Source organism: Bombina bombina, chromosome 6, assembly GCF_027579735.1.
Source record: "Bombina bombina isolate aBomBom1 chromosome 6, aBomBom1.pri, whole genome shotgun sequence".
NCBI classification, from domain to species: Eukaryota; Metazoa; Chordata; class Amphibia; order Anura; family Bombinatoridae; genus Bombina; species Bombina bombina.
Window position 1 is genome coordinate 469,374,482 of NC_069504.1, and position 25,834 is coordinate 469,400,315.

At 39.0% G+C, this 25,834-nt stretch overlaps 1 protein-coding gene across 1 annotated transcript in view; it reads left to right on the forward strand.

The window, feature by feature from the left end:
• TMEM266 (transmembrane protein 266) overlaps nt 1–25,834 on the forward strand; it is a 488,010-nt gene that overhangs the window by 330,956 nt on the left and 131,220 nt on the right. The gene's annotated exons all lie outside the window — the stretch shown is intronic.

Below are 25,834 nucleotides of genomic sequence, written 5' to 3' on the forward strand. Positions count from 1 at the left end.
GTGTATTTTTAGCTATCTTTTGACTAGATGTTGATTTAAGTACTTCTAAAGCCTTATTTCTTCCTTTGCTTCTGGGTGCAGTAATTTTTGGATTAACCAACGATATTTAAGTTAAATTTGGGAATAATTTAACGTTTTTTGTGCATTTTGGAAAAATTGTTCACTTTTTCTTTTCTTAAAGGCACAGTACACATTTTTTCTATTGTTTATTTTATGCTATAAATAAGTGTTTGAACGACTTTTGTGGTATTACTAGTCTGTTCAACATGTCTGACATTGAGGTTTCTCATTGTTCTATGTGTTTAGAAGCTATTGTGCAATCCCCTCTTACATTGTGTAACTTTTTGTTCTGAAAGGGCTTTACAATGTAAAAAGCATATTTTAAATAAAGTAAGTGTGCCTAAGGATGATTCTCAGTCTGAAGAGAATCAGGATATGCCATCCAATTCTCCCCAAGTGTCACAACCTTTAATGCCCACACAAGCGACGCCTAGTACTTCTAGTGCGTCTAATTCCTTTACTCTGCAGGAGATGGCTGCGGTTATGTCAACTACCCTTACAGAGGTATTGTCTAAATTACCAGTGTTACAGGGTAAACGCAGTAGGTCAGGTATTAATGTAAATACTGAATACTCTGATGCTTTATTAGCTATTTCCGATGAACCCTCACAGTGTTCTGAGTTGGGGGTCAGGGAATTGCTGTCTGAGGGTGAAATTTCTGATTCAGGAAATGTTTTACCTCACACAGATTCGGATGTTATGTCATTTAAATTTAAGCTTGAACACCTCCGCCTGTTACTTAAAGAGGTTTTAGCGACTCTGGATGATTGTGACCCTATTGTGATTCCTCCAGAGAAATTGTGTAAAATGGATAAGTATTTGTAAGTACCTACTTACACTGATGTTTTTCCGGCTCCTAAGAGAATTTTGGAAATTATTAGAAAGGAATGGGATAGACCAGGTATACCGTTTTCTCCCCCTCCTAATTTTAAGAAAATGTTTCCCATATCAGATACCATTCGGGACTCATGGCAAACGGTCCCTAAGGTAGAGGGAGCTATATCTACCCTAACTAAGCGTACTACTATACCCATTGAGGATAGTTGTGCTTTCAAAGACCATATGAATAAGAAATTAGAGGGTCTACTAAAGAAATTATTTGTTAATCAGGGGTTTCTTTTACAACCTACGGCTTGCATTGTTCCAGTAACTACTGCAGCAGCTTTTTGGTTTGAGGCTCTAGAAGAGTCTCTTAAAGTTGAGACTCCATTAGATGACATCTTAGATAGAATTAAGGCGCTCAAGCTAGCTAATTCTTTTATTACTGATGCTGCATTTCAAATTGCTAAATTAGCGGCAAAAAAATGCAGGATTTGCTATTTTAGCACGTAGAGCATTGTTGCTCAAATCTTGGTCTGCTGATGTGTCATCAAAACATAAGCTTTTAGCTATTCCCTTTAAAGGTAAGACCCTTTTCGGGCCAGAATTGAAGGAAATCATTTCTGATATTACAGGAGGTAAAGGCCATACCATACCTCAGGATAAGTCGGTTAAAATGAGGGGTAAACAGAATAATTTTCGTTCCTTTCGGAACTTTAAAGGAGGACCCCCCGCTTCTTCTTCTTCAAAACAGGAAGGGAATTTTACCCAATCTAAGTCGATCTGGAGACCTAATCAGAACTGGAATAAGGGTAAACAATCCAAAAAGCCCGCTCCTGCTCCTAGGACAGCATGAAGGGGCGGCCTCCGATCCGGGACTGGATCTAGTAGGGGGCAGACTCTCTTTCTTTGCTCAGGCTTGGGCAAGAGATGTTCAGGATCCCTGGGCACTAGAAATAGTGACCCACGTTTATCTATTGGAATTCAAGGACTTTCTCCCAAGAGGGAGATTTCATCTTTCAAAGTTATCTGCATACCAGATAAAAAGAGAGGTGTTCTTACGCTGTGTAAAAGACCTTTCTACTATGGGAGTAATTTGTCCAATTCCAAAATTGGAACAGGGACAGGGGTTTTACTCAAACCTATTTGTGGTTCCCAAAAAGGTGGGAATATTCAGACCCATTTTAGATCTCAAGTGTCTAAACAAATTTCTAAGAGTTCCATCATTCAAGATGGAGACAATACGAACAATTTTACCAATGATCCAGGAGGGTCAATATATGACTACCGTGCACTTGAAGGATGCTTACCTTCATATTCCTATCCACAAGGATCATCATCAGTTTCTAAGGTTTACCTTTCTGGACAAACATTATCAATTTGTGGCTCTTCCTTTCGGATTGGCCACAGCACCCAGAATCTTCACAAAGGTTCTAAGGTCTCTTTTGGCGGTTCTCAAACCGCGAGGAATAGCGATGGCGCCTTATCTGGACGACATTCTGATTCAGGCGTCAACATATCATCTGACAAAATCTCACACGGACACAATGTTGTCTTTTCTGAGAACTCACGGCTGGAAGGTGAACATAGAGAAGAGTTCACTTGTCCCACAGACAAGAGTTCCTTTCTTGGGAACTCTGATAGACTCGGTAGCCATAAAAATATTTCTGACGGAGGTCAGAAAATCAAAGATTCTAAATACTTGCCGAGCACTTCAGTCCATTCCTCGGCCATCAGTGGCTCAGTGTATGGAATTGGATTAATGGTAGCGGCAATGGACATCGTTCCGTTTGCTCGCTTTCATCTCAGACCACTGCAACTGTGCATGCTCGGACAATGGAATGGGTATTATGCAGATTTATCTCCTCAGATAAATCTGGATCAAGAGACCAGAAACTCTCTTATTTGGTGGTTGTCGCCAGATCATCTGTCCCAAGGGACTTGTTTCCGCAGACCCTCGTGGGTAATAGTGACAACAGATGCCAGCCTTCTGGGCTGGGGTGCAGTTTGGAACTCCCTGAAGGCTTCCAATCAATATTCTGGAATTGAGAGCAATATTCAATGCGCTTCTGGCATGGCCTCAGTTGGCTTCGGCCAAATTCATCAGATTCCAGTCGGACAACATCACGACTGTGGTATATGTCAATCATCAAGGGGGAACAAGGAGTTCCTTAGCGATGATAGAGGTATCCAAGATAATCAGTTGGGCGGAGGCCCACTCTTGTCATCTGTCAGCGATCTACATCTCAGGAGTAGAAAACTGGGAAGCAGACTTTTCATCCGGGGGAGTGGGAACTTCACCCGGAGGTATTTGCCTCATTGATTCTCAGATGGGGCAGACCGGAATTGGATTTGATGGCATCCTGACAGAATGCCAAGCTTCCAAGATACGCATCCCGGTCAAGGGATCCTCAGGCCGAACTGATAGAGGCCTTGGCAGTGCCTTGGTTGTTCAGCCTAGCTTATGTGTTTCCGCCATTTCCTCTCCTCCCACGCGTGATTGCTCGAATCAAACAGGAGAGAGCTTCAGTGATTCTGATAGCGCCTGCGTGGCCACGCAGGACTTGGTATGCGGATCTAGTGGACATGTCCTCTCTGCCACCGTGGAAACTTCATTGAGACAGGACCTTCTTATTCAAGAAGGTCCTGTTTCCAACATCCAAATCTAATTTCTCTGCAGCTGACTGCGTGGAGATTGAACGCTTGATTTTATCTAAGCGAGGATTCTCTGATTCAGTTATCAATACTTTCATACAGGCTAGAAAGCCTGTTACTAGAAAAATCGATCATAAGATATGGCGTAAATATCTTTATTGGTGTGAATCCAAGGGTTACTCATGGAGTAAACTTAGGATTCCTAGGATTCTGTCTTTTCTCCAAGAAGGATTGGAGAAAGGGTTATCAGCGAGTTCCTTAAAGGGACAAATTTCAGCTTTGTCATTTCTGTTTCACAAACGTTTGGCAAATGTACCAGATGTTCAGTCTTTTTGTCAGGCTCTATCTAGGATTAAAGGGACAGTCTAGGCCAAAATAAACTTTCATGATTCAGATGGAGCATGTAATTTTAAACAATTTTCCAATTTACTTTTATCACCAATTTTGCTTTGTTCTCTTGGTATTCTTAGTTGAAAGCTTAACCTAGGAGGTTCATATGCTAATTTCTTAGACCTTGAAGCCCACCTCTTTCAGATTGCATTTTAATAGTTTTTCACCACTAGAGGGTGTTAGTTCACGTATTTCATATAGATAACACTGTGCTCGTGCACGAGACGTTATCTGGGAGCAGGCACTGATTGGCTAGACTGCAAGTCTGTCAAAATAACTGAAAAAAGGGGCAGTTTGCAGAGGCTTAGATACACGATAATCACAGAGGTTAAAAGTATATTATTATAAATGTGTTAGTTATGCAAAACTGGGAAATGGGTAATAAAGGGATTATCTATCTTTTAAAACAATAAAAATTTGGGTGTAGACTGTCCCTTTAAGCCTGTATTTAGACCTATTACTCCTCCCTGGAGTTTGAATTTAGTTCTTCGAGTTCTTCAAGGGGTTCCGTTTGAACCTATGCATTCCATAGATATTAAACTGTTATCTTGGAAAGTTTTGTTCTTGGTTGATATTTCTTCTGCTCGAAGAGTTTCTGAGCTTTCAGCATTACAGTGTGATTCGCCTTATCTCATATTTCATTCTGATAAGGTGGTTTTAAGTACCAAACCTGGTTTTCTTCCAAAGGTTGTTTCGAATAAGAATATTAATCAGGAAATTGTTGTTCTTTCCTTGTGTCTTAATCCTTCTTCTAAGAAGGAGTGTATGTTACACAACTTGGACGTGGTCCGTGCCTTAAAGTTTTACTTACAGGCAACTAAGGATTTCCGTCAATCATCTTCATTATTCATTGTTTATTCCGGAAAGCGTAGGGGTCAGAAAGCTACGGCTACCTCTTTTTCTTCTTGGCTGAGAATTATCATCCGCCTGGCATATGAGATTGCTGGACAGCAGCCTCCTGAAAGAATTACGGCTCATTCTACTAGGGCTGTGGCTTCCACATGGGCTTTTAAAAACGATGCATCTGTTGAACAGATTTGTAAGGCTGCGACTTGGTCGTCCTTTCTCACTTTTTCCAAATTTTCCAAATTTGATACTTTTGCTTCTTCTGAGGCTATCTTTGGTAGAAAGGTTCTTCAAGCAGTGGTGCCTTCCGTTTAGGTTCCTGTCTTGTCCCTCCCTTTCATCAGTGTCCTATTGCTTTGGTATTGGGTTCCCACAAGTAAGGATGAAATCCGTGGACTCGTCATATCTTTGTAAAAGAAAACTAAATTTATGCTTACCTGATAAATTACTTTCTTTTACGATATGACGAGTCCACAGCCCACCCTGTTCTTTTTAACACAGTTTTTCTTTATTTATTTTTGTAAACTTCAGTCACCTTTTAGCCTTTCCTTTTTCTCTTCCTATACCTTCGGCTGAATGACTGAGGGGGGAGGGGCTATATATACAGCTCTGCTGTGGTGGTCTTTGCCACTTTCTGTTAGCAGGAGGTTAATATCCCACAAGTAAGATTGAAATCCGTGGACTCGTCATATTGTAAAAGAAAGTAATTTATCAGGTAAGCATAAATTTAGTTTTTTGTTGTCTATTGCCTCTGCGCGCTGAGTTTCTGAGATTTTGGCTTTGCAACGTGACCCCCCCTTATCTGTTTTTTCATGCTGATAAGGCGATTTTGCACACTAAACTAGGGTTCCTCCCTAAGGTGGTATTGAATCGTAACATTAATCAAGAAATTGTTGTTCCTTCCTTGTGTCCTAATCCTTCTTTAGTGAAGGAACGTTTGCTTCATAATCTAGATGTGGTTTGTGCCTTGAAGTTCTATAAGGCTACTAAGGAATTCAGACAATCTTCCTCTTTGTTTGTCATCTATACAGCGAAGCGTAAGAGGCAGAAGGCTACTACGACTTCTCTATCTTTCTGTTTGAGGAGTGTCATCCACTTGGCTTATGAGACAGCGGGACAACAGCCTCCTGAGAGGATAAAGGCTCATTCCACTAGAGCAGTTGTTTCCTCTTGGGCTTTTAAGAATGAAGCCTCAATGGATCAGATTTGTAAGACGGCTACCTGGTCTTCCTTACACATTTTTTCTAAATTTTACAAGTTTGATGTGTTTGCTTCGGCTGAAGCAGCTTTCGGGAGAAAAGTTTTGCAGGCTGTGGTGCCCACAGAATAGGGTCCGCCTCTTTTTTTTTCTGTTCCCTCCCGTTATTCATTGTGTCCTCTGGAGCTTGGGTATAGTTTTCCCAACAGTAAGGAATGAAGTCGTGGACTCTCTCTGCCTTATGAAAGGAAAACATAATTTATGCTTACCAGATAAATTCCTTTCCTTCCTGCCAGGGAGAGTCCACGACCGCGGCTCCCTTTTTATATTATTTCTTCTGGCACCCTTTATACCCTGATGTTTCTGCTACTTTTCCTTGTTTCCTCGGCAGAATGATTGGGGGATAGGGGAAGTGAGAGGGATACTTAAGCCTTTGGCAGCGGTGTCTTTGCCTCCTCCTGGTGGCCAGGTGTTATATTTCTCTACAGTTAGGAATGAAGTCGTGAACTCTCCCTGCCAGGAAGGAAATAATTTTTTCTGGTAAGCATAAATTATGTTTTTTTAACGCTTACACTTCAGGTCTCATGTCATGCTAAATATTCTAGCATAGTTTCGAAACTCTTTACACAACGTATAACTTTCATCTTGCAACATGAGTGCTATTTAGCTTGGTTGCTATATCCATTGAAAGTATAGGTTGTGCTACAGTGGTCAGCCACACTTTCCCATACTCTGCTGCTGGTATAACAATTCATTGAAAACACATTAAGGGAAAAACAATTTTACAGTATACTGTCCCTTTTAAAGCTTTTTAAATTGATAACTGATACAGGAAATGTGTGTGTCCTGAGGCAAAGCAGCTTACTGGCTGATGACATGTCCAGCTTAGGGGATGGGTGGGTGGTGGATAGGGCCTCTAAACAGTATTTTTATGAACAGTAACATCCATTTTTTAGAAAACCATAATACATTTGAACTGTTTTAGTGAGTAGAATGACAAACTGTCATCCTTTCTGCTGTGTTGTCCTCTACAATACTCGTCATTCTCTAGAGGGTAGATAAGGGACTTTAACCCCTGGCACTCACAGCTTGGTAATTAGGGAGAGCAAGTGTTGATGTATTGAAGGAAGATCTGAGTTACAGGGTTAAGAACAACCGCAGGAAACGGGTGAAGAGAAAAAAAAGAACGTGAGGGTGTGTAAGACAAAGAACAAGATTGGAAACTGGGTGGGGTGAGAAATGGCTAGAGAGCATTTAGATGATTTTGTAGATACTGTTATTTGTGGCACATCAAGAGGACTCCTTGCACACATGCCCTTAAAGAGATGCGACTGCACCTCACTGACGAGGCCCACAGAAGGCCGAAACGATCGTCTGGGGTTGTTGTTTCTCTTGTTCAGAGAAGAATTGCCTGGTATTTCGGTGCTGGACTGTCATTGGGCAGGGTCAGACTGATATGCTACAGGATATTTTTTCTCTGTGAAGGGGCATAGTGTGCTAAAAGAGTATGCACCCTGAGTGGCACTGAAATTGAACAGGCACGGAAGTTTTTCTAGCTTTTGTTCTGTCTCAGCTGAGTGCATCTCTCTCTCTCTCTCTCTCTCTCTCTCTCTTTATAACTCTTAATTTATATCATGCATATTAAACCGTACATAACATGTTTTTGCATGGGAAGAACAAACTAGGGACAAGGCCTGATTGCTTACTGGCTGATAAGCAGATCTCCCAAAGCTTTATTGGTGTACAGTGAAACGCCTCAGTACAGGAACATCATATTTACAAACAAAACAAAATCAAACTAATACATTATAAAATATACCCTTTTAGTTGCAAGAAAGAAAAATATGCTTTTCTTGTACCTAAAATTAAAGGGTCAATATTTCTAAAACCACTGCATAATACAGTTTATCCAAATAAAAACATATAAAATATTACTGCAGTTATTACTTTTATCCTACCGTAGGTGCAATTTTCAATATACACAGACCTTCATTGTATCCAAGTATTTTTTTAAGCTATGATGCAGCATGCAGTTCACGCATAAAGCAATAGGGTGTATTTAACACTTACTGCTTCTCTTGTAAATTGTGCAAGTGTAGAAGGTGTTACTGCACCAAACCCCAATTATCAAAATTAAATTAAATGTTCATGATTCAGATAGAGCATGCAATTTTAAGCAACTTTCTAATTTACTCCTATTATCATTTTTTCTTCATTCTCTTGGTATGTTTATTTGAATGTAAGCTTAGAAGCCGGCCTTTTTTGGTTCAACATCTGGGTAGTGCTTGCTGATTGGTGGCAACATTTAGACACCAATCAGAAAGTGCTACCCAGGCGCTGAACCAAAAATGAGCTGGCTCCTATGCTTACATTCTTGCTTTATCAAATAAAGATAACAAGAGGATGAAGAAAAATTGATAATAGGAGTAAATTAGAAAGTTGCTTAAAATTGCCTGCTCTATCTGAATCATGAAAGTTTAATTTTGACTAAACTATCCCTTTAAATATTATGCATTGCTTTTATTACTATGCAATGTTTATACATTGAGTTTGCTGTCTCTAATGAGGAGACAAGGGAGTGAAAAAGAAATTGAGAGAGCAGTGAGAGCTAAAAATAATGGCTAAAAGCAAAATCTTAACAGCATAAAAATATAATTTATGCTTACCTGATAAATTTCTTTCTTTCATGGTCGTTGAAGTCCTCAAGCCATTAGTCAGGGGAAATCCACTCAAGACCACTAGGAGAAGGCAAAGATTTCCAAAACTCAAAGAACACTTAAAAACCCTCCCACTATACTGGAAACTAGTCTGACATATAGCCAAGCAAGAAGAGAAAGAAAGGTAGGAAATAATATGAGCAAAAAAAGCAGCATGGAACATAAACGAGGTGCATACTGGAATGCCACCAGAAAAAATAAATAAAATGGATGGTTCTTATGGACTCTCACCACCATGAAAGAAATTAATTTATTACACAAGCATAAATTATATTTTCTTTCATAAAGGTGGTAAGAGTCCACGAGTAATGGACTGACAAAATAATATAAATAAATTAAATAAATATAGAAGAAATATCCAGAAGACACAGAACCTTTTATGACAAAAGCTGAATACCCAAATTATGCATAGTTTCAAAAGGAGGAGCCTACACCTTTCTTCACCCTTTTCCTGCGGAGGCAAAGATAAGACTAGTTTTCTTTATAATGAAACGGTGAGTCCACGGATCATCATCAATTACTGTTGGGAATATCACTCCTGGCAGGAGGAGGCAAAGAGCACCCCAGCAAAGCTGTTAAAGGGACACTGAACTCAAATTTTTTCATTTGTAATTCAGAAAGAGCATGCAATTTTAAGCAACTTTCTAATTTACTCCTATTTTCAATTTTTCTTTGTTCTCTTGCTATCATTATTTAAAAAAGAAGGCATCTAAGCTTTTTTTTGGTTTCAGTACTCTGGACAGCACATTTTTATTGGTGGAAGAATTTATCCACCAATCAGCAAGGACAACCCAGATTGTTCACCAAAAATGGGCCGGCATCTAAACTTACATTCTTGCATTTCAAATAAAGATGCCAAGAGAATGAAGAAAATTTGATAATAGGAGTAAATTAGAAAGTTGCTTAAAATTTCATGCTCAATCTGAATCACGAAAGAAAAATTTTGGTTACAGTGTCCCTTTAAATATCACTCCCCTACCCACAATCCCCCAGTCATTCTCTCTTCCTGTAGTGCAAGGAGGAGGTGAAGTTTAGGTGTCTGATGAGAAGTTTTCTTCAATCACGATTTTATTATTTTTTTAGTAGAGTAAGCTTACTCTGTTCTTTTCTGGGGTCTAGCCTAGTCCACATAAGTCTCTTCAGTAGGGCAGTGGTGGCTTTTGAGAACTTGTGAGGTTCAATCCTCACGGCATTTTCTCAAGAATCTGCTGCCCTAACTAGAAAACCTGAGTAGGTTTACTCAGTTTTTCTCTCTTCAAATGTCCATGTAGGTGCTGCACCCTCTCAAACCAGATAAGCTGTCCTGCTGCCGGACAGCACTTTCAGGTAAGTGCAATTTTAATTTTCTTTTGCAAGGAGATTGCTGGCACTTGTTACAGCTAAAAGCTGTCTTATTTAATATGGGACTTTATTAAACCATGTTTGGGGTTTCTTTTAGGCAGTTTGGGCATTGAGACTGTGAGGTGATTTATGGTGGCTCAGTGTGTTATAGTAGTTTTTATACTTTAACTTTTGGTCATGGAGATTACTGTTGTAAGCCATTTTTTTAGGCAGTTAGGGCTCTGTAACTGCTCTGTATTTGAAAATGAGCTGCATGACAGGTAGGCACCTCAGTAAAGCTACTGAGGTGTATAGGTAGGCAAAAAGGATAGAGAATCTGGGGCCAAGGATTGCTTGATAAAAACCAATGTTTCTTTCATGTAATTGGCAAGAGTCCATGAGCTAGTGACGTATGGGATATACAATCCTACCAGTAGATGCAAAGTTTCCCAAACCTCAAATGCCTATAAATACACCCCTCACCACACCCACAATTCAGTTTTTACACACTTTGCCTCCTATGGAGGTGGTGAAGTAATTTTGTGCTAAGATTTCTACATTGACATTCGCTTCTCAGCTTTTTTTGAAGCCCGATTCCTCTCAGAGTACAGCGAATGTCAGAGGGACCTATTGAATGCAATGATTTTCCTAACGGGGGTCTATTTCATAGGTTCTCTGTTATCGGTCGTAGAGATTCATCTCCTACCTCCCTTTTCAGATTGACGATATACTCTCATATACCATTACCTCTACTGATAACTGTTTCAGTACTGGTTTGGCTATCTGCTATATGTGGATGGTTGTCTTTTTTGGTAAGTATGTTTTTTATTACTTAAGACTCCCCAGCTATGGGCTGGCACTTTAAGCATTTATATAAAGTTCTAAATATATGTATTGTACTTATATTTGCCATGAGTCAGGTTCATGTATTTCCTTGTGCAGACTGTCAGTTTCATATTTAGGGAAAATAAACATATTAAGAAATATTTTTCTTACCTGGGGTTTAGTCTTTTTTTTCAATTGACTACTTTTTTTCTTGCAAATTGCGGGCAGCACTAGGCCCGCGGGTGCGCCAAATGCTAGACTTTATTGCGTCATTTTTGGCGCGAAAAGTACGTCCGTTGACGCAAGTTCGTCATTTCCGGCATCGTAGTTGATGCCGAAGCCTTACACACGGTTGCGTCGTTAGTGATGCAGGTGTGTCTTTTCTGGATATTGTTGGCGCCAAAAAAATTTCAATAATGTTGTGCATCGTACTTGGCGCCAAATTTTTTCATTTAATTTAATACCCCATTGCTATTTGCCTCTTGCCTTTTTCTATGTCAGAGGGCTATGCTGTTTGCATTTTTTTCCCATTCCTGAAACTCATATAAGGAAATTGACAAATTTTGCTTTATATGTTGTTTTTTATTTTACATTTTGCAAGATGTCTCAATCTGATAATGCCTCAGAAGTATCTGTTGGAACTTTGCTGCCTGATGTCGGTTCTACTAAAGCTAAGTGCATTATATTTCCGAATGTCCTTGTATTGGTTATCTTGATAAACATTTGCATGCAGATATTGTGTCCATCAGTAAATAGTACATTTCCTGTTGTTGTTCCTTCAACTTTTAATGTACATGTTATACCTATGAAATTTAAATAATTTGTTACTGATTCTGTTCAGAAGGCTTTGTCTGCTATTCTGCCTTCTAAATTAATATAAAGGTCTTTTAAAACTTCTCATAAGGTTGATGAAATTTCAAATGACCGACACCATAATGAATTATCCTCTTCTGATGAGGATCTATCTGTTTTAGAAGATCTTTCCTCAGATATTGACACTAACAAATCTACTTTTTTATTTAAAATTAAGTATTTTTGTTCTTTGTTAAAGAAGTGTTAATTATTTTGGATATCGTGGAAACTAGTCCTCTTGATATTAGAACTAGTAAATTCTGTTTTTAAACCTCCTGTGGTTACTCCAGAGGTTTTATCCTGTTCCTGATGCTATTTCTGTTATGATTTCTAAGGAATGGAATTAGCCGGGTACTTCTTTTATTCCTTCTTCAAGGTTTAAAAAATTGTATCCTTTTACCAGCAATTTCTATAGAGTTTTGGGAAAAGATCCTCAAAGTTGATGGGGCTATTTCTACTCTTGCTGAACGTACCTCTATTCCGATGGAAGATAGTACTATAGTTCCTTTAGATAGGAAACTTGTATCTTATCTAAGGAAGCTTATTTATATTCAGGTCGTTTCAGGCCTGCAATTTTCTTTGGCTGATGTTGCAGCTACATCAACTTTTTTGTTGGAGATTTAGCGCAACAAGAATTGGATTCTGATTTATCTAGTATTGTTTGCTTACTGCAACATACTAATCAGTTCTGATGCCATTTTTTTTATATCAAGATTGATGTTAGATCTATGTCTTTAGCTATTTTCAGCTACAAGAGTTTTGAGGCTTAAATCTTGGAATGCTGATATGACCTTCCCTATGGAATCTGTTTCCAATTGGAAACCTTCATTAAATGGAATAAATCCAACCCATTTAAGAAACCAAAAGCCAGCCCCTAAGTCCGCATGAAGGTGTGACTCTCATTCCAGCTCAGCTGGTAGGGAGCAGATTAAGGTTTTTTTCAAGAATGTTTTGGATAAATTTGGTCCAAAATTAATGGTTTCAGAGTATTGTCTCTCAGGGGTTTTAATAGGATTCTGAGTAAATCCTCCTGTGAGATTTTTTTCTCTCACGCATCCCAGCAAATCCAGTTAAAGCTCAGGCTTTCCTGAAGTGTGTTTCAGACCTGGAGTTTCAGGGGTAGTCATGCCAGTTCCTTTTCAGTGACAAGGTCTGGGGTTTTATTCAAACTATTCATTGTCCCAAAGAAGGAAATTTAATTCAGACCAATTCTGGATCTGAAAAATTTTGAATCGTTATGTAAGGGTACCAATTTTCAAATGGTGACTTTAAGGACTGTTCTGCCTTTTTTTCAGCAAGGAAATTTTAGGTCCACAATGGATTGCAGGATGTATACCTTCATATTCCGATTCATTCAGATCATTATCCGTTCCTGAGATTCTCTTTTCTAGACAAGCGTTACCAATTCGTTGCTTTTCCATTTGGTCTAGCAACCGCTCAAAGAATCTTTTCTAAAGGTTCTTGGTGCCCTGCTTTATGGAAACCAGAGAGCAGGGTATTGCAGTGTTTCCTTATTTGGGAAATATCTTGGTACTAGCTCAGTATTTTCGTTCTGCAGAATCTCACACTAATCAACTAGTGTTGTTTCTTCGGAAACATGGTTGGAGGAGAAATTTTCCAAAAAGTTTCTTGATTCCTCAGACAAGGGTCACCTATTTAGGTTTCCAGATAGATTCAGTGTCCATGACTCGGTCTCTAACAGACAAGAGACGTTTGTAAGTGGTTGCAGCTTGTCGGCACCTTCCGTCTCAGTCATTCCCTTCAGTGGTTATGTGCATGGAAAATTTAGGTTTCATGACTGCAGCATTGGGCGCGATTCACTTTGCTCGTTCTCACATGAGACCTCTCCAGCTTTGTTTGCTGAATCCATGGTGCAGGGATTATACAAAGATATCACATTTAATATCCTTAATTCCCAATGTTTGACCCTCTCTGACGTGGTGGTAAATCACCAGCGTTTAGTTCAAAGGGCTTCTTTGTTCGGCTAACCTGGACTATGATCTCTACAGATGCAAGTCTTTCAGGTTGGGGAGCTGTTTGGAGATCTCTGAAAGCACAAGGGGTTTGGAAATCTCAAGAGGTGAGATTACCAATCAATATTTTAGTACTCCGTGCAATTCTCAGAGCTCTTCAGTTTTGGCCTCTGTTGAAAAGAGAACTGTTCATTTATTTTCAAACAGACAATATCTCATACAGTGGCATTTGTCAATCAGCAGGGTGCGACTCTCAGTCCACAAGCTATGAAGAAGTATCTCGGATACTTGCTTGGGCGGAATCCAGCTCCTGTCTAATTTCTGCGGTGCATATCCCAGGTATAGACATTGGGAGGCGGATTATCTCAGCCGTCAGACTTTACATCCTGGGGAGTGGGTTTTCCATCCAGATGTGTTTTCACAGATTGTTCAGATATGGGGTCTTCTACAGATAGATCTGATGGCCTCTCATCTAAACAAGAGACTTCCCAGATGCCTGTCCAGGTTCAGGGATTTTCAGGCGAAAGCAGTGGGTGCGCTGACACTTCCTTGGTGTTATCAACCTGCTTATATTTCTTTCATGTAATTGGCAAGAGTCCATGAGCTAGTGACATATGGGATATACAATCCTACCAGGAGGGGCAAAGTTTCCCAAACCTCAAAATGCCTATAAATACACCCCTCACCACACCCACAATTCAGTTTTACAAACTTTGCCTCCTATGGAGGTGGTGAAGTAAGTTTGTGCTAAGATTTCTAAGTTGATACGCGCTTCTCAGCATTGTTGACGCCCGATTCCTCTCAGAGTACAGCGAATGTCAGAGGGACGTGAAGGGAGTATCACTTATTTGAATACGATGATTTCCCTAACGGGGGTCTATTTCATAGCTTCTCTGTTATCGGTCGTAGAGATTCATCTCCTAACTCCCTTTTCAGATCGACTATATACTCTCAATTTACCATTACCTCTACTAATAACTGTTTTAGTACTGGTTCGGCTATCTGCTATATGTGGATGGGTGTCTTTTGATAAGTATGTTTTAATTACTTAAGACACTCTCAGCTATGGTTTGGCACTTTATGCATTTATATAAAGTTCTAAATATTTGTATTGTACTTATATTTGCCATGAGTCAGGTTCATGTATTTCCTTGTGCAGACTGTCAGTTTTATATTTGGGGAATGTAAACATTTTTAAGAAATTTTTTTCTTACCTGGGGATTAGTCTTTTTTTCAATTGACTACTTTCTGCAATTGCGGGTATTAGGCCCGCGGGTGCGTCAAATGCTAAAATTTTTGGCGCAAAAAAATATGTTTATGACGCTACTTCGTCATTTCCGGCGTCATACGTGACGCCGAGACCTTTCACATGGCGGCATCATTAGTGACGCAAGTGTGTCATTTCTGGTTATTTTTGGCACCAAAAAAGGAGTTTATTACGTTGTGCGTCATACTTGGCGCCAAACTTTTCATTATTTCAATATCCCTTTTCTGTTGGCCTCTTGCTTTTTGCTATCAGAGGCCTATGCTATTGCATTTTTTCCCATTCCTGAAACTGTCATTTAAGGAAATAGATAATTTTGCTTTATATGTTGTTTTTTCTCTTACATTGTGCAACATGTCCCAATCTGATCCTGCCTCAGAAGTTTCTGCTGGAACATTGCTGCCTGACATCGGTTCTACCAAAGCTAAGTGCATTTGTTGTAAAATTGCAGAAATTATTCCACTGAATGTCATTTGTAATAGTTGTCATGATAAACTTTTACATGCAGATAGTGTTTCCATCAGTAATAGTACATTGCCAGTTGCAGTTCCTTCAACTTCCAATGTGCATGATATACCTGTAAATTTTAAAGAATTTGTTTCTGATTCTATTATGAAGGCTTTGTCTGCATTTCCACCTTCTAATAAACAAAAAAGGTCTTTTAAAAATTCTCATATAGCTGATGAAATTTCAAATGACCAACAACATAATAATTTATCCTCTTCTGATGAGGATCTATCTGATTCAGAAGATCCTTCCTCAGACATTGACACTGACAAATCTACTTATTATTTTAAAATAGAGTATATGCGTTCTTTATTAAAAGAAATGTTAATTAATTTGGATATTGAGGTAACCAGTCCTATTGACGTTCAGTCTAATAAACGTTTAAATGCTGTTTTTAAACCTCCAATGGTTTCTCCAGGGGTTTTTCCCATTCCTGAGGCTATTTCTGATATGATTTCTAGGGAATGGAATAAGCCAGGAACTTCTTTTATTCCTTCTTCAAGGTTTAAAAAATTGTATCCTCTACCAGCAAAATCTATAGTTTTGGGAAAAAATCCCCAGTTGATGGGGCTATTTCTACTCTTCCTAAACGTACCACTATTCCTATGGAAGATAGCACTTCCTTTAAGGATCCTTTAGATAGGAAGCTTGAATCTTATCTAAGGAAGGCTTATTTATATTCAGGTCATCTTCTCAGACCTGCTATTTCTTTGGGTGATGTTGCGGCTGAATCAACTTTCTGGTTGGAAAATTTAGCGCAACATGAATTGGATTCTGACATATCTAGCGTTATTCGCTTACTGCAACATGCAAATCATTTTATTTGTGATGCCCTTTTTTATATTATCAAAATTGATGTTAGATCCATGTCTTTAGCTTTATTAGCTAGAAGAGCTTTGTGGCTTAAGTCTTGGAATGCTGATATGACATCTAAATCTAGATTACTATCTCTTTCTTTCCAAGGTAATAATTTATTTGGTTCTCAGTTGGATTCCATTATTTCAACTATCACTGGGGGAAAAGGAGTTTTTTTGCCTCAGGATAAAAAACCTAAGGGTAAATCTAGGGCTTCTAACCGTTTTCGTTCCTTTCGTCAGAATAAGGAACAAAAACTCAATCCTCCCCCCCCAAGGAATCTGCTTCCAATTGTAAGCCTTCCTCAAATTGGAATAAATCCAAGCCATTTAGGAAACCAAAGTCAGCCCCTAAGTCTGCATGAATGTGCGGCCCTCATTCCAGCTCAGCTGGTAGGGGGCAGATTAAGGTTTTTCAAGGATTTTTGGATAAAATCTGTCCAAAATCTTTGGATTCAGAGCATTATCTCTCAAGGGTATTGAATAGGATTCAGAGTAAGACCTCCTGTGAGAAGATTTTTTCTCTCACGCATCTCTGTCAATCCAGTAAAAGCTCAGGCTTTTCTGAAGTGTGTTTCAGACCTGGAGTCTTCAGGGGTAATCATGCCAGTTCCTCCTCAGGAAGAAGGTTTGGGGTTTTATTCAAACCTATTCATTGTCCCAAAGAAAGAAAATTTATTCAGACCAGTTCTGAATCTAAAAATTTTGAATCGTTATGTAAGAGTACCAACTTTCAAGATGGTGACTGTAAGGACTATTCTTCTTTTTGTTCAGTGAGGACATTATATGTCCACAATAGACTGACAGGATGCATACCTTTTATATTCCGATTCATCCAGAACACTATCAGTTTCTGAGATTCTCTTTTCTAGACAGGCATTACCAATTTGTTGCTCTTCCATTTGGCCTAGCAACAGCTCCAAGAATCTTTTCAAAGGTTCTGAGTGCCCTACTATCTGTAATCAGAGAACAGGGTATTGCGGTGTTTCCTTATTTGGACGATATCTTGGTACTAGCTCAGTCTTTACGTACTGCAGAATCTCAGACGAGTCAACTAGTGTTGTTTCTTCGGAAACATGGTTGGAGGATCAATTTACCAAAAAGTTTCTTGATTCCTCAGACAAGGGTCACCTTTTTTGGCTTCCAGATAGATTCAGTGTCCATGACTCTGTCTCTAACAGACAAGAGACGTTTAAAATTGGTCGCAGCATGCCGGCACCTTCAGTCTCCGTTATTCCCTTCAGTGGCTATGTGCATGGAAGTTTTAGGTCTCATGACTGCAGCATCGGACGCAATCCCCTTTGCTCGTTTTCACATGAGACCTCTACAGCTTTGTATGCTGAATCAGTGGTGCAGGGATTATACAAAGATATCACAATTAATATCCTTGAATCCAAATGTACGACACTCTCTGACATGGTGGATAGATCACCATCGTTTGGTTCAAGGGGCTTCTTTTGTTCGGCCAACCTGGACTGTGATCTAAACAGATGCGAGTCTTTCAGGTTGGGGAGCTGTTTGGAGTTCTCTGACAGCACAAGGGGTTTGGAAATCTCAAGAGGCGAGATTACCAATAAATATTTTAGAACTCCGTGCTATTCTCAGGGCTCTTCAGTTCTGGCCTCTGTTAAAGAGAGAACCGTTAATTTGTTTTCAGACAGACAATTTCACAACTGTGGCTTATGTCAATCAGGGTGGGACTCACTGTCCCCAAGCTATGAAAGAAGTATCTCAGATGCTTTCTTGGGCGGAATCCAGCTCCTGTCTAATCTCTGCGGTGCATATCCCAGGTATAGACAATTGGGAGGCGGATTATCTCAGCCGCCAGACTTTACATCCAGGGGAGTGGTCTCTCCATCCAGATGTGTTTTCTCAGATTGTTCAGATGTGGGGTCTTCCAGAGATAGATCTCATGGCCTCTCATCTAAACAAGAAACTTCCCAGATATCTATCCAGGTCCAGGGATGTTCAGGCGGAAGCAGTGGATGCGTTGACACTTCCTTGGTTTTATCATCCTGCTTACATCTTCCCGCCTCTAGTTCTTCTTCCAAGAGTGATCTCCAAAATGGAACAGTCTTTTTGTGTTGCTGGTGGCTCCAGCATGGCCACACAGGTTTTGGTATGCAGATCTGGTTCGGATGTCCAGTTGCCCGCCTTGGCCACTTCCGTTACGGCCGGACCTACTATCTCAAGGTCCGTTTTTCCATCAGGATCTCAAATCATTAAATTTGAAGGTGTGGAAATTGAACGCTTAGTTCTAAGTCATAGAGGTTTCTCTGACTCAGTGATTAATACTATGTTGCAAGCTCGTAAATCTGTTTCTAGAAAGATTTGTTATAGAGTTTGGAAGACTTACATTTCATGGTGTTCTTCTCATAAATTCTCCTGGCATTCTTTTAGAATTCCTAGAATTTTACAGTTTCTTCAGGATGGTTTGGATAAAGGTTTGTCTGCAAGTTCCTTGAAAGGACAAATCTCTGCTCTTTCTGTTTTATTTCACAGAAAGATTGCCATACTTCCTGATATTCACTCTTTTGTACAGGCTTTAATTCGTATTAAGCCTGTCATTAAGTCAATTTCTCCTCCTTGGAGTCTTAATTTGGTTCTGAAGGCTTTACAGGCTCCTCCATTTGAACCTATGCATTCTTTTGACATTAAACTACTTTCTTGGAAAGTGTTGTTCCTTTTGGCTATCTCTTCTGCTAGAAGAGTTTCTGAGCTATCTGCTCTTTCTTGTGAGTCTCCTTTTCTGATTTTTCATCAGGATAAGGCAGTTTTGCGGACTTCTTTTCAATTTTTACCTAAAGTTGTGAATTCTAACAACATTAATAGAGAAATTGTTGTCCCTTCCTTATGTCCTAATCCTAAGAATTCTTTGGAAAGATCCTTACATTCTTTGGATGTGGTAAGAGCTTTGAAATATTATGTGGAAGCTACTAAAAATTTCAGGAAGATTTCCAGTCTATTTGTTTTATTTTCTGGTCCTAGGAAAGGTCAGAAGGCTTCTGCTATTTCCTTGGCTTCTTGGTTGAAACTTTTGATTCATCAAGCTTATTAGGAGTCGGGTCAGACCCTGCCTCAGAGAATTACAGCTCATTCTACTAGATCAGTCTCCACTTCATGGGCTTTTAAGAATGAAGCTTCAGTTGATCAGATTTGCAAAGCGGCAACTTGGTCCTCTTTGCATACATTTACTAAATTCTACCGTTTTGATGTATTTGCCTCTTCGGAAGCAGTTTTTGGTAGAAAAGTTCTTCAGGCAGCTGTTTCAGTTTGATTCTTCTGCTTTTGATTTAAGTTTTTTTTCTTTCAAAATGAAAATAAACTTATTTTTTGGGTTGTGGATTAATTTTTTTCAGCGGAATATGGCTGTTTTTATTTTTATTCCCTCCCTCTCTAGTGACTCTTGAGTGGAAGATCCACATCTTGGGTATTGATATCCCATATGTCACTAGCTCATGGACTCTTGCCAATTACATGAAAGAAAACATAATTTATGTAAGAACTTAACTGATAAATTCATTTCTTTCATATTGGCAAGAGTCCATGAGGCCCACCCTTTTTATGGTGGTTATGATTTTTTTGTATAAAACACAATTATTTCCAAATTTCCTTTGTTGATGCTTAATACTTCTTTCTTTATCACCCCACTGCTTGGCTATTCGTTAAACTGAATTGTGGGTGTGGTGAGGGGTGTATTTATAGGCATTTTGAGGTTTGGGAAACTTTGCCACTCCTGGTAGGATTGTATATCCCATATGTCACTAGCTCATGGACTCTTGCCAATATGAAAGAAATGAATTTATCAGGTAAGTTCTTACATAAATTGTGTTTTTCCCGCCTCTAGTTCTTCTTCCAAGAGTGATCTCCAGAATCATCATGGAACAATTGTTTGTGTTGCTGGTGGCTTCAGCATGGCCTCACAGGTTTTGGTATGCGGGTCTTGTTTGGATGTTCAGCTGCCAACCTTGGCCACTTCTGTTAAGGCCAGACCTACTGTCTCAAGGTCCGTTTTTTCCATCAGATTTCAATTAAATTTGAAGGTATGGAAATTGATCGCTTAGTGCTAAGTCATAGAGGTTTCTCTGACTCGGTGATTAATAATATATTACAAGCTCCTAAATCTGTCCCTTGAAAGATTTATTATCGTGTTTGGAAGACTTACATTTCATGGTGTTCTTCTCATAAATTCTCTTGGCATTCTTTTAGAGTTGCTAGAATTTTACAGTTTTTTCAGAATGGTTTGGATAAGGTTTTGTCTGCAAGGACAAATCTCTGCTCTTTCTGTTTTATCACAGAAGGATTGCTAAACTTCCTGATATTCACTGTTTTTGTACAGGCTTTAGTCCATATTTAAGCCTGTCATTAAATCAATCTCTCCTCCTTGGAGTCTTAATTTGGTTTGGAGGGCTTTACAGGCTCCTCCATATTGAGCCTATGCATTCTTTGGACATTTAACTACTTTCTTGGAAAGTATTGTTCCTTTTGGCCATCTCTTCTGCTAGAAGAGTTTCTGAGCTATCTGCTTTTTCTTGTGAATCTCCTTTTCTGATTTTTCATCAGGATAAGGCGGTTTTGCGGACTTCATTTAAATTTTTTCCTAAGCTTGTGAATTCTAACAACGTTAGTAGAGAAATTGTTGTCCCTTCCTTGTGTCCTAATCCTAAAAATTCTTTGGAAAGATCCTTACATTCTTTGGATGTGGTGAGAGCTTTGAAATATTATATTGAAGCTACTAAAGATTTCAGGAAGACTTCTAGTCTATTTGTTATATTTTCCGGTTCTAGGAAAGGTCAGAAAACTTCTGCTATTTCCTTAGTTTCTTGGTTAAAGCTTTTGATTCTTCAAGCTTATTGGAGTCGGTCTTCAGGCAGCTGTTTCAGTTTGATTCTTCTGCTGATGTTTTAATTTTTTCTTGACATTTAAAGAATAAACTTATATTTTGGGTTGTGGATTATTTATTCAGCGGAAAATGGCTGTTTGTTTTTATCCCTCCCTCTCTAGTGACTCTTGCGTGGAGTTCCACATCTTGGGTATTGATATCCCATACGTCACTAGCTCATGAACTCTTGCCAATTACATGAAAGAAAACATAATTTATGTAAGAATTTACCTGATAAATTAATTTCTTTCATATTGGCAAGAATCCATGAGGCCCACCCTTTTTATGGTGGTTATGATTTTTTTGTATGAAGCACAATTATTTCCAAATTCTTTTGTTGATGCTTTTTACTCCTTTATCACCCCACTATTCGTTAAACTGAATTGTGGGTGTAGTTAGGGTTGTATTTATAGGCATTTGAGGTTTGGGAAACTTTGCCCCTCCTGGTAGGATTGTATATCCCATACATCACTAGCTCATGGACTCTTACCAATATGAAAGAAATGAATTTATCAGGTAAATTCTTACATAAATTATGTTTTTATTATCTAAAATAGTTAAAAGCAATACAGAACAAAAAAGTGCAACATAGAAGAGATGTGTACAACGCCTCCAAAAAAGCTTACGCGTTTCGACCGTAGCCTTACTCTTAGCTTATTTAAAATACACTCACAGCTGTGTACTTATAGAGAATTGTATTGCTGTGATTGGTCTAAAAACATATAGGACGGTACTAAACATTCAAGCACATCAGTGTCAAGCATTATATGCTAATGTTGAGTCTCAACTGCAAATTAAGTTTAAATTCAGTTACACACTGAGAAAAAATCATGAATAAGATCAATGGTGAATACTATTACACTGAATATACAGTATCATGTAATAAGGTAAAAATAACAATGATAGTGATAGATCACTAGAACATTTAAGCTATTCTGTACACAATATATAAATGCTAAACGATAACCATATGTACTATGTGATTAGTCTATAACGCCATCAATGGGCTAATCTAAGACCATACAAGTTACCTATGTATAGTATACAAACTGCTTAAACGCATAGATAAAGTGCTCTACAGGAACTTGTCTGCTCCTAGAGTTTATTCGCTAGATGATACTTAAACCTTAAAAAGTAGGATAGAACTTTAAAAAGTAATGGTACTGGATAACCCATACATATGAAGTGGTAATGGCACGTACCTTATAAGTATACTATTGAATAATATGAATACCTAGACATATGGAAATACTATGTTGGATGGGTACAAAAGCTAAATATAAATATTAGAATTTATATTTATTTAGATTAGGCCATCCACCTAGAGTTAGTAAGAACCATTTAGTATGACTGAGGACTAGATCTATTCATAAGATGTATAATATAGATGTAAAGTCAAACTCAAACTTATAAAATACATAAATGATTGATTAATTGGGCCACTTTCTACTCCCAATAATTAATTAAATCATATTGAGAGTTCAACCCTCCTGGGTATCTAGTTTCCAAATGAAATATCCAGTACATCTCTCTTTTATACAGGAGTTTCTTCCTGTCTCCACCTCTAGTGGGGGTCTAAACCTGTTCTATGGCCTTCCATTTGAACAAGGACAAGTCTTTCTGATGTATTGATGCAAAGTGTGTCACTATTGGTGTAGTTGCCTTAGCTACATTTATAGAGCTAAAATGTTCCCAAATACGGGATCTGATGTCTCTGTGGTGAGTCCTATATATTGTACCCTACATCGGGTACACTGGATCATATAGATCACATTCGAATAGGAGCAATTTAAACACCTTTTGATATCATAGGTATTATTGTTAACTGTAGATGTAAAAGAAGAAGCAATTTCCATATAGTCACAAGGTTTACATTTCTTGTGGCCACATTTAAACATGCCTCTATGAGTTAACCATGAACTGATTTCTCCCTGATTGCTTCTCATTTGGGAAGGAGATACCTATTGTGCTGGATCTTCTATAGGAACACCTGAGACCACCTTCGACTGTATTAACCAATCTATCATCTGCTCGCAGAAGGCCAAAATGTTTGCGGATAATGCCACAAATCTGTTGATAGTGGGAACTGTAGTTTGTCACAAATGTAACCCCTTTATAGGGAACCACCCCAAGATTCCTTTTGGTTATATGGAGCGTTTTTCTCTCCATCTTATCCGCTTCTATTTGTGCCTTCCTGATATCTGAATTTTTATAACCATGTTGCTTTAAACGACCTATTAATGCCTCAGATTGATCCATATAGGAGCGTTCACTTGATCAATTCCTTTTTAGTCGGATAAGCTGGCCTTTGGCAATCGCATAGGGTACATGAGGTGGATGGCAACTCTTACCGTGAAGTAAGGTATTGCCCGATATTGGCTTTTTATAGCTAGTAGTTTCAACTCTGCCATCTTCAAGGCCCCTCATTGTTATATCCAAATAACTCATTTCGTTGGCATGAGAATAAACTCTAGGAGCAGACAAGTTCCTGTAGAGCACTTTATCTATGCGTTTAAGCAGTTTGTATACTATACATAGATAACTTGTATGGTCTTAGATTAGCCCTTTGATGGCGTTATAGACTAATCACATAGTACATATGGTTATCGTTTAGCATTTATATATTGTGTACAGAATAGCTTAAATGTTCTAGTGAACTATAACTATCATTGTTATTTTTACCTTATTACATGATACTGTATATTCAGTGTAATAGTATTCACCATTGATCTTATTCATGATGTTTTCTCAGTGTGTTACTAAATTTAAACTTAATTTGCAGTTGAGACTCAACATTAGCATATAATGCTTGACACTGATGTGCTTGAATGTTTAGTACCACCCTATATGTTTTTAGACCAATCACAGCACTACAATTCTCTATAAGTACACAGCTGTGAGTGTATTTTAAATAAGCTAAGAGTAAGGCTACGGCCGAAATGCGTAAGCTTGTTTGGAGGCGTTGTACACATCTCTTCCATGTTGCACTTTTTTGTTCTGTATTGCTTTTAACTATTTTGGATAATAAAACATTGGTTTTTATCAAGCAATCCTTGGCCCCGGATTCTCTATCTTTTTTGCCTATTTAATTTGCCGGTTCTCGTTTGAATCCTTGGAGTACCGGAGCATCTTTGCCATCGGGACCTTAAAGCCAATGGGTGGTGGTGGAGAAAGCGTGTCATTCACCTACAAAGTCTGTGTGACGTAGCGGACATCGGAGCTTTGCGATTGGATGCAGGCAACGGACGAACAGGCTTAGCCCTATCGATACACAGAAGTAAAGGGCTGCCCGCCGTATATGCCTGACCTCTACTACAGATCACTGCCAGTGAGTACTACTATTTGAATTGAATTGAATTTTGTTTAAGTGCCCCTACGCCCTTTGTTTTCACAGTTGATGTGTTCCGTTTGTTTCTATTGTTTCAAGTACCCGCTTCAGGGCAGCGGGTCCTTGCACTATATTGCATTGAACTCTGTACTGAACTTTACAGGCAACACTATTTTACGCCTTGCTTGATGCTGTGTCTGATGCCTGTCAGGGGGAGGGTGCCTTTGGAAAATAACTCTCATTGTAAGCATAATCTATTGCTATTACCCGCACTTAAAATTCATGGACAGTCAATGATGCCTTTGTGAAGTGAATGTAACATGCATATTTACCACTTGTTTTACTCAGTCCCTATGGCAAGTATCCCCTCATTGTTGTATAATTAACTAGCAACAAGTTACATATTTTTTACTTGAGGGGGTCTGTAGGCTCTTTTTCACATTTGAGCATCTTTACTCCTTTTCTTTTTGAAGTGTATAGGTAGCCTGAGATCTATTTGGTTTGTTGCGCTAACACACATTTCTATTTAAAGACACAGTACACATTTATTTTTTATTTTCAAATAAATAATTTTTACACCTTATCCTTATTCATTACATAAGATGGATCAAGAGGCTTTTTTTGATGCTCAGGTGGAACCCCCAGTTTCTTTTTGTTCCTCATTCATTGAGAGAACTTTAAGTTATAGAGATAAAATATTTGACCATGAGCCACGATTATCCCAGGCAAATGCTGTTCAGGTGTCTCCTGTTGCAGATATGCCGCAGCTGCTCGGTCTGATGGTGGCTTACATGGACATCATTCCGTTTGCTCGGTTCCATCTCAAACCTCTGCAGTTATGCATGCTCAGACAATGGAACAGGGACTCTACGGACCTGTCTCCGCCTGTAGGTCTAGATCAGGCGTCAATAGACTCTTTCGTGGTGGCTTTCTCAGGATCATCTCTCCCAGGGTTCTTGCTTCCGCAGACCCTCCTGGGTGATTGTGACCACGGATGCCAGCCTTCTAGGTTGGGTAGCAGTATGGGGCTCATTGAAGGCTCAGGGCTTATGGACTCAGGAGGAGTCAGTCCTGCCCATAAACATCTTGGAGCTGAGGGCAATCTTCAATGCTCTTCTGGCCTGGACGCAGTTAGCCTTAGCCCAGTTTATCAGATTCCAGTTGGACAACATAACCTTGGTGGCCTATATCAACCACCAGGGGGGAACTCTGAGTTCCTTGGCCATGACAGAGGTGACCTGAATTATTCAAGTTAAGAAAGGGGTTCCCCAAGCGCTTACCAGGCCGGAGGCAGAAGGGAATAGCACTACGAGTTAATTGTACTAGAAATATTTAATAACAATG